The sequence below is a fragment of the Parasteatoda tepidariorum genome, chromosome 4 (genome assembly GCF_982258835.1).
Source record: "Parasteatoda tepidariorum strain Cologne lab strain chromosome 4, Ptep-v5.0, whole genome shotgun sequence".
Taxonomy (NCBI): Eukaryota; Metazoa; Arthropoda; class Arachnida; order Araneae; family Theridiidae; genus Parasteatoda; species Parasteatoda tepidariorum.
The window spans coordinates 59,368,417-59,383,089 of NC_141758.1; the positions used below are offsets into that span (position 1 = coordinate 59,368,417).

General features: G+C 28.1%; 2 long non-coding RNA genes across 3 annotated transcripts; one reads left to right on the forward strand and one right to left on the reverse strand.

The window, feature by feature from the left end:
• Nucleotides 1-205: 205 nt before the first annotated feature.
• On the reverse strand, nt 206-5,150 carry LOC107439502 (uncharacterized). The gene is made up of 3 exons (XR_011637005.2): nt 4,789-5,150; nt 4,039-4,235; nt 206-3,961 (listed from the first exon to the last, which is right to left on the reverse strand). It is a non-coding gene; the product is annotated as an uncharacterized LOC107439502 (long non-coding RNA).
• Nucleotides 5,151-5,303: 153 nt separating this feature from the next.
• On the forward strand, nt 5,304-11,077 carry LOC147810991 (uncharacterized). Of its 2 annotated transcripts, none has more exons than XR_015433078.1 (3): nt 5,304-5,492; nt 6,423-6,567; nt 8,920-11,077. It is a non-coding gene; the product is annotated as an uncharacterized LOC147810991 (long non-coding RNA). The 2 variants fall into 2 exon arrangements; XR_015433079.1 differs by having other exon boundaries at nt 5,350-5,492; nt 9,375-11,077.
• Nucleotides 11,078-14,673: the final 3,596 nt, after the last annotated feature.

Sequence of the window (14,673 nt, forward strand, 5' to 3'; positions counted from 1 at the left end):
AATTTTATACAATAATTTTGTATACCTTTACAGTTGGAAAAGACATAACTGCATAAAATACTATGGACTATTGAAAGCTTTCTGATGATTCACCAAGTAACATTATTTATTTGTAAAGCAAATCAGCTGAATTTATAATTTTTAAAAGCTGATTATATAACATACAAATAAACACAGTATCCGAATAATAATATGACAGCTTACGTTTATTCAGAAAATGCATTTTATTACCATTTCAAAACAGGAGTTGAAAACACCTACAAATAGCTTTCTTTTACGCAAGCACTTGTCAACAGCTGGAGGGTTTTGCTGTTAAGCCTGAATTCATGAAATAAGTAGATGAGCAACATATATTACATATAATTTTTATTCATATCCTTTTTTGGCTTGAGTTTTTTCTGGCTTCATTACGTTTTTCAAAAAAAATTTTCATGATTTATTTACCATTAAAGGACTTTTGACACTATTGACTGATTTTTTTCAATATTTAAAGTACTGTCAAATATGTAGATTTAGCTCATTAAATCTGCAACTTAATAAAAGTAAAAAATAAAGAGTCTTATGAATTTTTCATTTATTCTAATTATTTAAATTAGAATTGTAGTGCTTGCTCTTTTTAAGGAACTGTCATAAAGCATTCAATTTGGAAATATTCCTTTCCCCTTGTGTTAATATATATAGAATAAACAACCACATGAGTCATATGTTTCTCATTTCGTATAGAAGGTCAAATTTATAAGTATCTCAAATCCTATGAAGATGCAATGCCATCCTGTGCCTAAAATTATAGTTTTTTAAAACATTCCAGGGTGTCAGTCAGATGTTGGCACGAAAGGGTTAATCCAATTTTTTAATTAGCATTTTGCACTAATTAAAAATATCTAAGGTGAGCTTTTTGAATCAATCAGGTTGTAAGTCTTATTTTCATATATATAGTTTAATTTATATAATTTAATATATAAAAAAGATTTACCAATATATGGAATAATTTATCTAATCAAATAAAAAAGAAAAAAGGGTCAGGAAGTGAAAGCGTTTCTTGCTGGCACGTATATATGACAGTTGGCATGAAAGGGTTAATCCAATTTTTTAATTAGCATTTTGCACTAATTAAAAATATCTAAGGTGAGCTTTTTGAATCAATCAGGTTGTAAGTCTTATTTTCATATATATAGTTTAATTTATATAATTTATTATATAAAAAAGATTTACCAATATATGGAATGATTTATCTAATCAAATAAAAAAGAGTCAGGAAGTGAAAGCGTTTCTTGCTGGCACGTATACATGACAGTTGGCATGAAAGGGTTAATCCAATTTTTTAATTAGCATTTTGCACTAATTAAAAATATCTAAGGTGAGCTTTTTGAATAAATCAGGTTGTAAGTCTTATTTTCATATATATAGTTTAATTTATATAATTTAATATATAAAAAAGATTTACCAATATATGGAATGATTTATCTAATCAAATAAAAAAGAAAATTCTTACTTTGAGATCCAAGGTTTAGAAAAAGGAAGAAAAAAAATTTCCCTAGAAAGTACTAATCGGACTTGGTTGCCCAAAATCAATAAGACATAGTACTTGATTACTTTCTAGTTTACCAAGTCTACCTAGTGTTATTCAAAGGAAGAAAAAAAAACAATCCTTTGCAAAAATATTTTTGTACCTTGGTGAAAATAAATAAGGAAGATTAATGGGTGAGATTTTAAAATGCTACCAAAAATTTTTGTAAAATTAAAGATTAATTTTATTAAGAAATAATTTTCTGTTATCAAAATAACAAATGACTAAAGACTTATGATATCAACAAATTAGTGAAATTGAGGTATGACTGAATTTATAATTGATTTGGAAAATGCAAATAAAAAAATAGCATTTCAAATAAAACCGGCAAAACTTTTTAATAAGAATAAGTATCGAAGTAGGGTTCAGTATAGACCCCACTTGTTATTTTTTAAGTATTTTGAACACTGGTATTTTTAAACTATTTAATGTTAAATAACGTTGTAATAAACAATATTCAATAACACAAAAAAATTTCATTTTTCACATAAATTTATATTATTGATATTATGTAAACCAGGGCTGATTGTGCTCCGGAAAAAATCTGGATTTCAGGATTTTTCGTTAACAGTGATCCCAAAGTTTTTGGAGATCGAAGGTCCAGGCGTTTCAAAAAATTATTGATCATAGAAGTTTCCGGAAATCAAATTTTCAAAGGTGGAACTTAAAAATACAGTTTATTTTATTTGTTTGTATGTGAGAGTCACATACTTTATAAGCTTATATTCATGATTAATATTCATTTTTTATCAGTAAATAGTTATTATAATCGCAAACTCAAGAAAGAGAGACATATTTGTAAATTTTAATTACTTCTCCAGGTCATCATAGGTATGTGTAAATGGTATAGGCATATGTAAAATTTTAAATATATTTTAAGTAAACTAAGAAATATTGAGAAAAAGGGAAAAAAAAACATTGTTTAATTTTTTTCTTCTTATTTTTCAATTTAACTGTTTTTTTAACTCGAAATTTTTCAGAATTTTTACTTCGGCTCACAATCACCCCTGGTAAACTAGTACTAAATAAACTTTAACCTGTTAAAAGAGGTTAATTATCACCACATTAAAATTTTCTAATCATTTTTCTGACAATTTCTTTCAACACTTCAGGTTCCTAGTACATGATGATAACTGTTTTATTTATTTTCCATTATTTTGAGAAAGATTGCAAAGTGAAATGGACAGATAACAGAATAAAAATATTATTTTCATATGGGTTTCAAAATTCAAACCATCATAGCCCTTCATAAAAACAACACTCTAAATTGTTTTATGGAATTGTGATCTTATTTTACAGAATAAAAAAAAAAAATGCTTACTAACACATATTATGAACAGTCAACTATTAAAAAAAGATTTCAGTCAAAGTATAAGTAAGGTTCATAATATAATCTACTTCCCCAAAGGTTAAACTAATAAAAAAAACAATTCATAGTAGAAAGGCAATGTAAAATATCACAGAATAGCCATTTCAACATTTCTGAATGTTACAGTTATAGACTTTTAAAGAACATAATTAAATTTTAAAAAATTTAAGCTCTGTTAATAATTTTTGTTAAAAAAAACTGAGTGTTAAGGACATAGCACAACACATTATGTCAGTAACAGCCAGTTTTTTATTTTTAAAATATTTAAAAATTACTAAAAATTGGAGAAAGTATAAATAACACCAAGAGTTATTTAATCAAAAATAATTATTATTGTTTCTAATATTTTTGGTTAAAAAAAATCCAAGTGTTATAGATGTAATATAATATATTATGTCAGACACAGCCAGTTTTTTTTTCTTTTTTTTTTCAAAATTATAAATTTTTAAAAGTTTTAAAACATTATTGGAATAGTTTGAATTTTTTGCAACAGAGATTTAAGCATTCTATATTGGAAAATATGCATTCATAAATGATAAAATTGCCTTAAATTAAGTGACATTTGCAAAACGGGAAAACAAACCAATATAGCAGATAAGTTATTATTATATTTATCTAACTAGTAAAATAATTTATGAACAATTCATTTAATGTTACTTACATAATAAAGAAAGCTTTCCTGTTATTATTAATATCAAACAATTTCTAGTTTTAAATATTATACATAATGGGCATTAAATTGCAAATATTTAACTTTGTTACCATTTAGAAATTCAAATCATAACATTACAGACATTTATGGAAAAATGGTACCGTATTAATATAATTTATGAGCATTCCAATATTCATAGATTATTTATTAATTATACATTTAATATTACATTGTTCTTAGTTACAGAATTAATTTATGCCAGAAATATATTAAGAAATAATAAAAATTTATAGTATAAAAAATATGTACATACTTGTAAAATTGATACAAAGGAGCTAAAATTGTTAATTCATCCCAATATAAATTCCCAAAACTAAATAAATAAAAATACATAAATGTAATAACAGAATTTAATTTTGATCTATAAATGAAAAACAGTTATTGTATTACCTTTGTATTAGTGTCCTTTGTATTAAGTGTAGGTATTACTGTCTGGAAAATCAGCAAAGACTTCATAGTCATGCCTGTCTGCATTTCCAATCAAATAATCAGAAACAGCAGCACCAATCAAATCTAAAAGCCAGTTTCCCTTTTTATAAATGTTAATTTTCCTAATTTGATCACAATAGTTGAAGTCTTGTTCCCACCTAAACATAATTAAATGCTAATAAGGATTGTACACAAGTAATAAATTGATGATAATAAATTATATCACTATAGACATAAGTTTAAATACAAAAGTATCACAGTAATAGACCCCTTGGCAGAATCACGCGACACAGAGATGTTGTCACAGAGTTCTTGTAGGTAGAAATATTTTTCTTTTGGAAAGTAAAAAAATTTTTTTTTCTTTTCTGCAAAAAATTTAGAAAGATTTTTCTTTTCTGCAGAATTATATTCAAAATATGCTTTTATTGCGTATTGGAGAGGAAGGAAATGCTCATGATTTTTCTATTCTCATTAGAGAAATAAAAATTTGATAATGACTGGTTTCAGCAAGATTTCAAATGGATAATATATAGATATAAAGAAACATATATTCCAAAATCACGAAAATTTAAAATATAAACTATTTTAGAAATCATGCTCTTTCCTTTCATTTTTTTAAAGTTCACCCTCATTTACATTTTATGACAGTGAGTGAGAGATTTTGTTACACATTCAGATTTATAGCAAAAGAATTAATTAATCAATGCATACATTTTCTAATGTTTTATAAATTTGGTTGAATAAAATCTATGGAATATTTTTAACATATAAAAAGCTTAAATAATGCATTTTAGTCTTTATTTTATCCCCCACTACTCGCATCGATTCTATCATAAATATGTGTAGAGTTTTGATCTTTATTTTTTCGGAAATTATTAGAAATTTTCACTTATTTTTTTAAATTGCTCAGCTACTATTATTGATTATTTCAGAATTTTTTTTTTAAATTGCACACAAAGTTCAAATTACGAATTCAAGAGTGTTTTAAATTTAATCTATTTTCTTGACTTGGCAAACTGAAGTTTGCTTTAAGCTTGTTGTCTACTATGTAAGTAAGCTTTGAGCTGCCCATTTCTGTTTCTATTGGCTCACATTTCGCTGGAAAAATATTTAATCTCAAAAGATTGACGAGTTTACCACATAAACCTATGCCTCTTGTTTTTTTTCTTCTTTTCTTTTTTTGCCACGAAAATCACGATATTTGGTCAATTTAGGAATTGGTAACTGGGCGGAGTGAGGTTGACGCTAGCTTTTATCCATCAATCTTCTTATAACCCTATATTGATTGACCCTACAAACTTTTTCGCCAAAGCAATTGGCGTTGTTTAAACAAAAGCTATTGTTAGAGGAAGCCATTTTCTGTATTTGGCTGCGCGGGATTTCATATTTTATCATTATGAATGCTTTAATTACAGGTGATTCTTATTAATTAAAGATTTATAATATTAGTGTATGTTTCATAGCAGTATATAAAAAAATTACATGAAATTTAAAAAAGATTAATGAATTTTATTAAATATCTATGAATACCACGCTTTAGATTTTAAAGTAAATAGTTTGTTTCTCCTCTATATGTAAAATTTATGTATTTTAAGAAAATCGTTATAAAAAAAAATTCATTTATCTAAGTTTTTCTCTGCTTCCTTAGAAATCCTTGGTGTGATCTGTCGAAAATGTGTGAAGCAGTTTAGTAATGAAATTTCATTTAGTTAAATTACTTAATTTATGTTTATTTTAGTGACATAATACAGAGGTATCTTTTTTTTTTCTATGAAATATATTGCTAATTAAAATTTATTATATATAGAAAGATTAATATTGAATTTTCTTAAAAATAGTGAAGAGGGTTTTGATCATGTCTAAAATAATTTGTTTCAATTTTATTGTAAACTAATCTAAAAAAAAATTCTGAGAGAAATGGAACAAATTTAGATAATATTTATCATTTTCATTCACAGTTACTGCATTCATTATTATTCTTTTAGGTTGTCTTAACTATTAAATAAATTATGAGCATGCATACTTTCAAAAAAAATTTTTATTCTATAGGTGTATCACAATTATGTGCAAAACAATTTGTACTCAATAATTTGTTTTATTTAAAATACATAATACAAATACTATAATAAATTAGAAGATAATTCAGATTAGCAAGTTATCTTAAATTTAAGTTATCTTTATTGGATATTAATATGAAATTGAATTTTTTCAATTATTTAACTTCTCAAACTATATCTATAATTGTATTTTTTTCATTACCCTAAGATTTTTGACAGTTTGCGTGGACAATGTAAAGCAAACTTTTCATATTTCTTCTTTCTCTTCATAAAATACTTTTTTACTAGGTGATTCCTTGGAGAAGTATTTGGCTAATTACTTAAATGCTGAATGAAAATGGGATGTCGATGTTTGCACACCCTGGAATCGGTGTGGACAAATTAAGTGTGCAGTTGTGAAGGGACGATTGTGTTTTTGTCTTAATTCATGTTGGTAAGTTGAAATGTAATTTATTTACATATTTAATGATTATGTATCTAAACCATTTGTTGGCATTGTTAGTATCTTGTGTAACTATTCTAATTCAGATACTTATTTATTTTTTTATTAATATTACTTATGGTTGTGCTATAAAATAATAATTTATTTTGCTTTTCTTAAAAATAAAGGAACTAATGATGTGCAATTGGGTACAATGCCCAACTTTAAAAAACTGGCTTGTGTGGTTAATAAAATTTGTGGGGTTATTGGGGAGATTTTGTTTGGTTATCTGTGGAAGAATAATTCTGGGTAGCCAGCCGCCAGGAACTAATAAAAAGAGAAGGGAACTCAGAAGGTATAACTCGTAACCACCCCCGGACAACTATCTACATGTGTTTTTTTTTTTTGTTATTAAATTTGCAAGTTTAAAATCTGTTTAGCACCTTGGCGATTGTAGTTGGCACGGCAGATCACAATACAGAAATATTTCTGAGTTGTTTTTCTCGAACGAAGAGTTTAGAAATTTCTCTTGCTGAAAGATCAGCGTATGCATCAACATTTTGTTAATCTTGAAAACGTCACTATAAAGCGATTCAATGAAGTAATTAAAACTTTGTGAATTTTACTTGGGCTAATGTTCTGTGAATCAGCTTTATCTGTGGATGAATGTATTGGTTAAGATCACATGCATTTAAACTGCCAGGGCCATATTCAACTGGCAAACATCTTTGAAGAATGCATAGCAAAGTTGCTAAAAAAAGAAGTGTATTTATACACAACTTTATATACTAATAATATAAAAATATTGTAATCTTGTCTTGACATTTAGCCAGATAACCAGAACTCATCCCATACAAATAAGAAAGAGTAGTCACAGTCAGATATCTGTTTAGAAGAGATTTGGGTCCGTTAACGAACTATTCACAAAATATCTTTTCATAAAAACGGACATTTCACAAAATAATTTATCCTTTACTCAGACCCTTCACAAATTCGTTTATCTTCATTATTGTTTTGTTAATCGAATAAGCCCTTCCCGGGGGGGGGGGGAGAACGACAGATGTAATCTAAATAAATTTTGTCTTCGGCAGACACTTCTTCCTTTATTCGTCCGAAATGAATATTCTGCGTTCAGCAGTATAGGCAAAATACCAAATATTTGTATGTTGCATCTCTAATTTAGTAGCAGCAATTGCTGTTTATTTTTTAAATTTTAATTTTTTTAATTATAATTTTACAGTGTTGGACATAATCTTGTAAGTCTTTACAATTTAAAAACTCCTTGAAAAAGTTTTTTTTTTTTTTTTTTTTTTGCAATAACAGACCCTATTTGCACAAATTCACAAAAGCAGGACCCTGGTTGAAAGAATGTGACTTAACGTTTATTTTATATTCACAAATTACAAGTAATTTTTTTCCAATTTTACAAATACGGACCTTTTACAGAATGTCTGGACAGATCCCTGACAGTACTTGAACAGATTTAGTACTATGATGCTGTAAAGAAAAATATTCAGTAGAGAGTGTTTTTTTCTAATATTCTTATCTGTGCTACTTTACACAATGCAGAAAATTTTTTAGATGCAATAGAATATTTTATGACTAGTTCTCTCTCTCAATGATTCTGGTTCTACCCTTAAAGGACAGAGGGAAGATTGTTTAGAGCATTGTACCTGAATTATAAATACTCTTCCACTTTAAATGCCTTTGGTAAAATATACTAAATGAATAATGCTAATAACGCTAATGAATAATGCCAATTGCTATTTCTAAATAGCAATGGGTATATGTTCAACACTAAAAGAGATTATAAAAAATTTTAGATTGCACGGAGATTGATCTAATTCTATTCTTTGTTAGCTTAAATGAGATCTAGACTTAACAGAAGCTAATATGAGTGTCTCAGTTAGTATCTTTCTCTTTTATTACTATAATGTTTTGATTATTCGGAGAATTGTATATTTTTAACAGTGGCATTATACCTTAATCGTTGTGAGTTTTTTTTCCCCAACTGTATTGTTATAGTATGGATTGTTTACTGTTAGTACAGCACTGTTTATAAATTATTACAGTATTAATAAAATAATTAAAGTCAGAATGAATTAAATGATCTTTTAATGTTTATCAGTATTTGTCTTTAATCACACCGTGGTTAAGGAAAAGACAGTGCCCTACCAGTTAGTATATTCCTCTTTTATTAATAATATATATTCTTTTACTTTGATTATTTCAAAAATATTTATTACTTTTGTTTTTATCAGTGGCATTTATTGCATTCTAAATAAAAACTAATTTAATGTTTGATCTAGATACTAATAAGTTTAGAAAATTAATTTATGATTTTATTTTTTATTCTTGTAAAAGGTTTAGAAAATAATATTCATTAAGGAACTGGTGATGTCGACAGAATTTAGATGATTAGATACTATAAAACTGGGAACAGTGCAATCAAACCTGAACAATGGACAAACACATCAACATGTACTGGCTCATCATTAAAAGTCAGCGTGGGGATAACACAACATGCACATTCCATGATCCATCATGGACTCGTGCCTTTAAGAAGCCTACGTGGCTGTCTCTAGGGTAAACGGTGACTCAACAGTGCACACACCAACTGAACAATTGGCTGTGGGGTCATTTATGTTGTGTAAAGAAAATATAATAAAATCTGTGCTGTGACTAACTATTAAATGCTGTGATGTAATGTCCTGTGATTGTCTTGTTCTTAAAGCCATTAGTCTTTATATGTAAACCCTGATTGATGCTGCAATAGAAATATTAAATAATATTAATCAGACACTTTCCCTCTCTTTCAGATGTAAGTAACCTGACTAAATTGGGGATCTGCAAAAAGAAAAAATCGAGCAACAAAGCTAATGTTGCAATAATTTACACTCCTTTTTTATGTCTTGATTTTAAAGTGACAGATGTGTCAAATCCCCGAGTATGAGTTTGAGTGATGCTTCCTCCCAAAAGAGTTGTGAGACCACTCTGAAAGTGTCGCAAGTATGCCATATGCGTGGGAAAAGATGGATATGCCAGATTTAATAATAATAAAAAAATTTCTGTGCTTATAACTTAAAACTTATACTTCTGTGCTAAAAGTTCTTTCACTCTGTAATTCAAATTGATTCAAACTAATGTATGCAATCCTTTATTAGATTCACAATTTGAAGAGTTGTGCTTTTATCTATATACTTAACCATTGGTTGAAATCTTAACAAGGTATCTTGATTACAATATTAATTTGAAGCAACTTGTTCTCTTCTAGCTTTTGCCTGGATTCTGCTGATGATTCATGTTTGTCCCGGGGAATGGTCTCACAGCATTGTCTGCTTAAAGCTTTTCTGTGAGATATATTTACCAGGACTTGATTTTCTACAATGGTTTATGCAGAGTCTCATTTAGTTTGAAGAATATCTCTGTACCGTAACAAGATAACATTTCAGTCATTGATTTTGCTATATGTATTAAATATAATTGTATATTTTTTAAATTCATAAAAATAATTAAGCTCTTTATTTTCGGGCACGGTTGTCAGTTATTAATATAACTGAAGTCTTTGATTGGATTCTGATCCACTGTAGAATTTTAAAGTAACATGATTTCTATTTTTTTATCTAGAAAAATGCTTTTATTTTACAGCTGACTAAGCAGACAATAGCATAGCTGCCAACTGTTCAGAATTTTTCGGATTTGTTCCTAATTTTTAAATCCAATCTGATATTTTTATAAAAATTCTGAATTTTCATAAAATTTTTGATTTTAAACCAATCTTTTTTTCTGATCGCCACAAGCATGCATCTTGTGATTATTGTGCTAAAGTAATTTTTAGTAGCTTTTTATTGGAAAATATTATTCCAATAGCTGTCTGTTGCTGATTATTTCACTAAATTATTATTTTTGGAAATTTTTTTTTTGTAGTATTTAAACACTTGCATCAGAAATATTTGTTTATGATGTAGATTATTATTTACCAGTGTTTTATAATTTGGAGATAAATAATTATATATTAATAGGTAATGTTTGTTTTTAATATATTATACCGGTATTCCTAATTATAAAACATTAATATTATAAGTTTCCCACAAAAGATAGTGTTTATAGTTTTGTTTTACTAATTTACATATTTAAATGTATGTCTATTAATGTTATGATTTAATAATTAAATTTTTATCTTACTCTCGTAATTAGTGCGTATAATTTTGTCGCATATAGTGTTCCTCATTTTTGATTCATAAGGTTGGCAGCTATGCAATAGTTATAAAGAAAGACTTAGCTGCTCTTTTTCTCAGGATGATGCCACTGATAGTGGTCATAGACCTTATATGATTGCATCTGCAAGCACCTTCATAGAGTCAAGCTAGCTACCATACTCTGTCTATTGTGTAAGAACAAAAACAAATATACGTGCTTCAAATTCTCAGATCCAACTTGAATAATTTTTTTTTCTTCCTTTTTTATACTTTTTACATATGCTGTACTCTTACCACTAAAAATAAATATATTCAAAAGAAAATTTATCTCATTTATTTATTCTTTCTTGAAGATGTATATCAAGAGAAAGATACTATTTTATAGTACATATGTATCCAAGGTGCTACTACTATAACACTGCAACTATTTCAGTTTAAATGAATCTCAAGTTAGAATTTAATGCTACTATATTTAATTAAAATTTTGAAAATACGTCCAATAGTACGTTTAGAAGTTATTTGACTAAAATATTGATAAGTATTGTACAAGGGCTAGCTCTTGACCTGAGAAAAAAACAAGAGTTTCGGGAAACGAAAAGCGTTAGTTAACTTATTTTTAACGAACTGTAATTCAACTTTTTTTTATTTTCAACTAGCTAAATATCCACTCTTCGAACAGGATTAATAAAATCAAAAAAACAATAACTCGGTACTGAACAACCCAATGAAATCGTGGACAAAACTGAACGGTATATACTGACAAAATTAATAAGCAAAAACATAACAAAAACTGTTTTTTGTTGTTCAGCCCATTAAAATTGAGATTAACTGTATTCAACATTACTAGGCATAATATCGAAATTAACCATTAACTTGGAATTTTTGTAAATAAGTAATTTTTTTAATTTATATAATAGGAATTACCCATATTAATTAAGCATCATTGGCGACAATAATAGTATGGCGCTTGTTTACGATTAATCTATACGAATAAGTACCTGAACTCCATAAATGTTGCTTTTTGTAACATAATGGCTTACTTTTTAGTATTTCAATATGCATCTATTACATTACTTAAATGAACTGAGCGTCAGCATTAACACTTTGACTCAGAATTTTCATTAAATATATTTTTTTTCATTATTTCTTTGTATTTATTCATGTCAGGATAGGTGAGAAATAAATTTAGAAGTTTAATAATATTTGGTGAGATGAAATATAACGTGAAACACCATGTCTTTTCCTGCATAAAAAGTCAAATATTTCAAACGCGGTTCACTTCCAAACAATTTAACTAATATGCAGTTATTTAAATCTTAGCGAAACAGTTATTTATAATTGAAACTTCTTTAATTTACAAAATCATTAATACATTTTTGAATATGAATCAAAAAAAGATTTTTCCAAACTAATTATTTTGAATTTTATATTTCAGTAAAATATATAATTCCGTAATCTAACAAATATTTTTTATCAGCTGTTTGACTTTTTATTTTTAAAGAGAGAATACCAAAAAAATATATATATTCTTACTAGGAATTAAAAGGCCAGAGAAAAAGAAAAGAGGGACAGCTGTTAATAAAACTGAAGTAATTTTCTACGTTTTTCCTAAGCAAATTAGTACCACTTTCCCATTAATTTTGCCTTTCATTGCAAAAGAATTTTTTTTTAATTTTAATTACCGCTGTTTTTAAATTATTTACTTATACCGAAACACATTTTGACAGACGTGACAAATTAAATACGTGATTTCAGATAACTTCAGAGATAATTTGGTGACATAGTGCTACCACGTAAATTTTTTTTTCATTGTTGTTGTTTACGTCGCACTAAAGCTGCTCAATGGGCTATTGGTAACGGTTTGGTAAACATTCCTGACAATCATCTGAAGACATGCCATCACAATTTTGAACTCTGCCGAGGTGAGGCTCCCTTCGCTTCGATAGACCGACGACGTGCGCGTGAAGTCAAGTACTTACGTATAACATTTTAACGAGAAACAATACCTCACACCCTCGGTCCCTTCACAGATTGATCCAAGTAGTTTTTCACCCGCACGCTGACAGCAGCCAGTTATGCTCGACTTCGGTGATCTGCTGAGAACGTGTCAACAATCAGTCAATTGCGGAACTGTTGTTGATTGAAATTATGACGTAGCGAGAAAAAAAAACTAAATAAAGTACAAGCAATAACTCTTTTTTATTGTTATTAAATAGAGCTATAAAGTATCAATGATGTTATCTTTAAGATTTTTGAGGAAACAACGGCTAAGGCTTAACCAGTCAACCCCGCTTAAAGGAATATCATCAGTTCCAGCCAAATCTATGCAATTGAGCGGGTTATTCGATTAAAAGGATAGTGCAATATTCTATCCTAAATTTCTGCGAAATTTTATTTTTAATGGTATTTAATGCAAATTATAGTGTTTTGATTAAATAAACTTAGTTTTATGATCAATAAACAATTTTGATTAATAGTATCTGTGTTAGTATCATAAAATATAAATGTCATTTAAAGTTATATAAAAATAAATCAATATTAGTGAATAGTATAATATATAGGTTAGGTACTAAAATATTATTTGATCCCTTCCGAAAAAATCTATAATTGAAGACTATTTTTATACCCGTTTAATTCGTCAATTTATCAAAATTAGATTTTCCCTTTCAGTTTCTATTAAGACTTTCATGAATAATTGCGTATTCCTCTCAAATGTATAGTCAGATTATTTATTTTAAATTTTTTTTTCTAACCTCGTCTTGAGAATTTCCAAATTAATGAGCTGTTTTAGTTTGGAATTTTTTTTAATATATCGTTTCCCAGATTCATTGCCCCCCCCCCTCTATTAATTCAAATCCATCCTTTTCTTGCTGAACTTGCAATCATTCTCAGAGTTATTCTCTGGATTAAGCAATAATTATTCTTACTTAAGAGAAAGACACACTGTATACTGATTTGTTACGTTTTTGAAATTTTTTCTTATGAAAGCTAATAGCGCACCAGGAGGGGACCACAAATCTTGACTACAAAACAAATCACTCTGTACCTTTTTAAAATTCTAAATGATGTGTAAGTAAGTACAATTTGTCTAACGTAAGAACTCCCCTATTCGTCTGGACCTGTGGGGGTGACTATGGTAACAAGGTATAACTATTTCAAATAGGGGTGTGGGTCACTATTTAGGATATATTTTGTCTCGGGTGGGGGAGAGAAAGGGAATCATTTTTCTTCATATTGCCCTAAAGCAGTGTTTCCCAAAGTGTGGTACGCGTACCCCCAGGGGTACGGGAACAGTTTAGCGAGGGTACGCGTCCTTATGCGAAATATCTTGCAATAAACGAAAATTTCAAACAAACTTATTTAAAAACAAAGCTAGCCATGAAAATTTAAGATTACGTATTTTTCTATTTGCTATTTTTTGCGGAGTTTGCAGTTAATAATTAGTGGTGTCAACAGCCAGTTGTGATTTTTAACTTTTGTGCAATTTTTTTTATAGTAAAAAATACACTCATTTTTTTATTAGTGGTACACAGCATTACGAAAAATTTAGAAAGGGTACACAAAAGTCATAAGTTTGGGAAAAACTCCCCTAAAGTAAAGAGAAGCTACCCTCCCTGAAATTCGCTATTCTTGTTTCCTTAGCAGCAGACGGCCTCAGATTTAGTGGCGGGGGGAGTTCTTACCGTAAACAAACTATAATTCAAAGAGGGGTAAAACACTCGTCGCTCACTTCAATGTATAACTAGCAGCAAGATTAGATTTTTTTTTTTTCAATTTTACCCCTAACACCTGTTTAGACCAAGTAATGAACAGGACCCTTTTGAAGTGACCACCTATTGTATCCTTATCTTAACTGAAAAACGAAAATTTCATTTTAGTTAGTGAAGCATTTCTCCAAAATAAACAAATTTTTTTCATT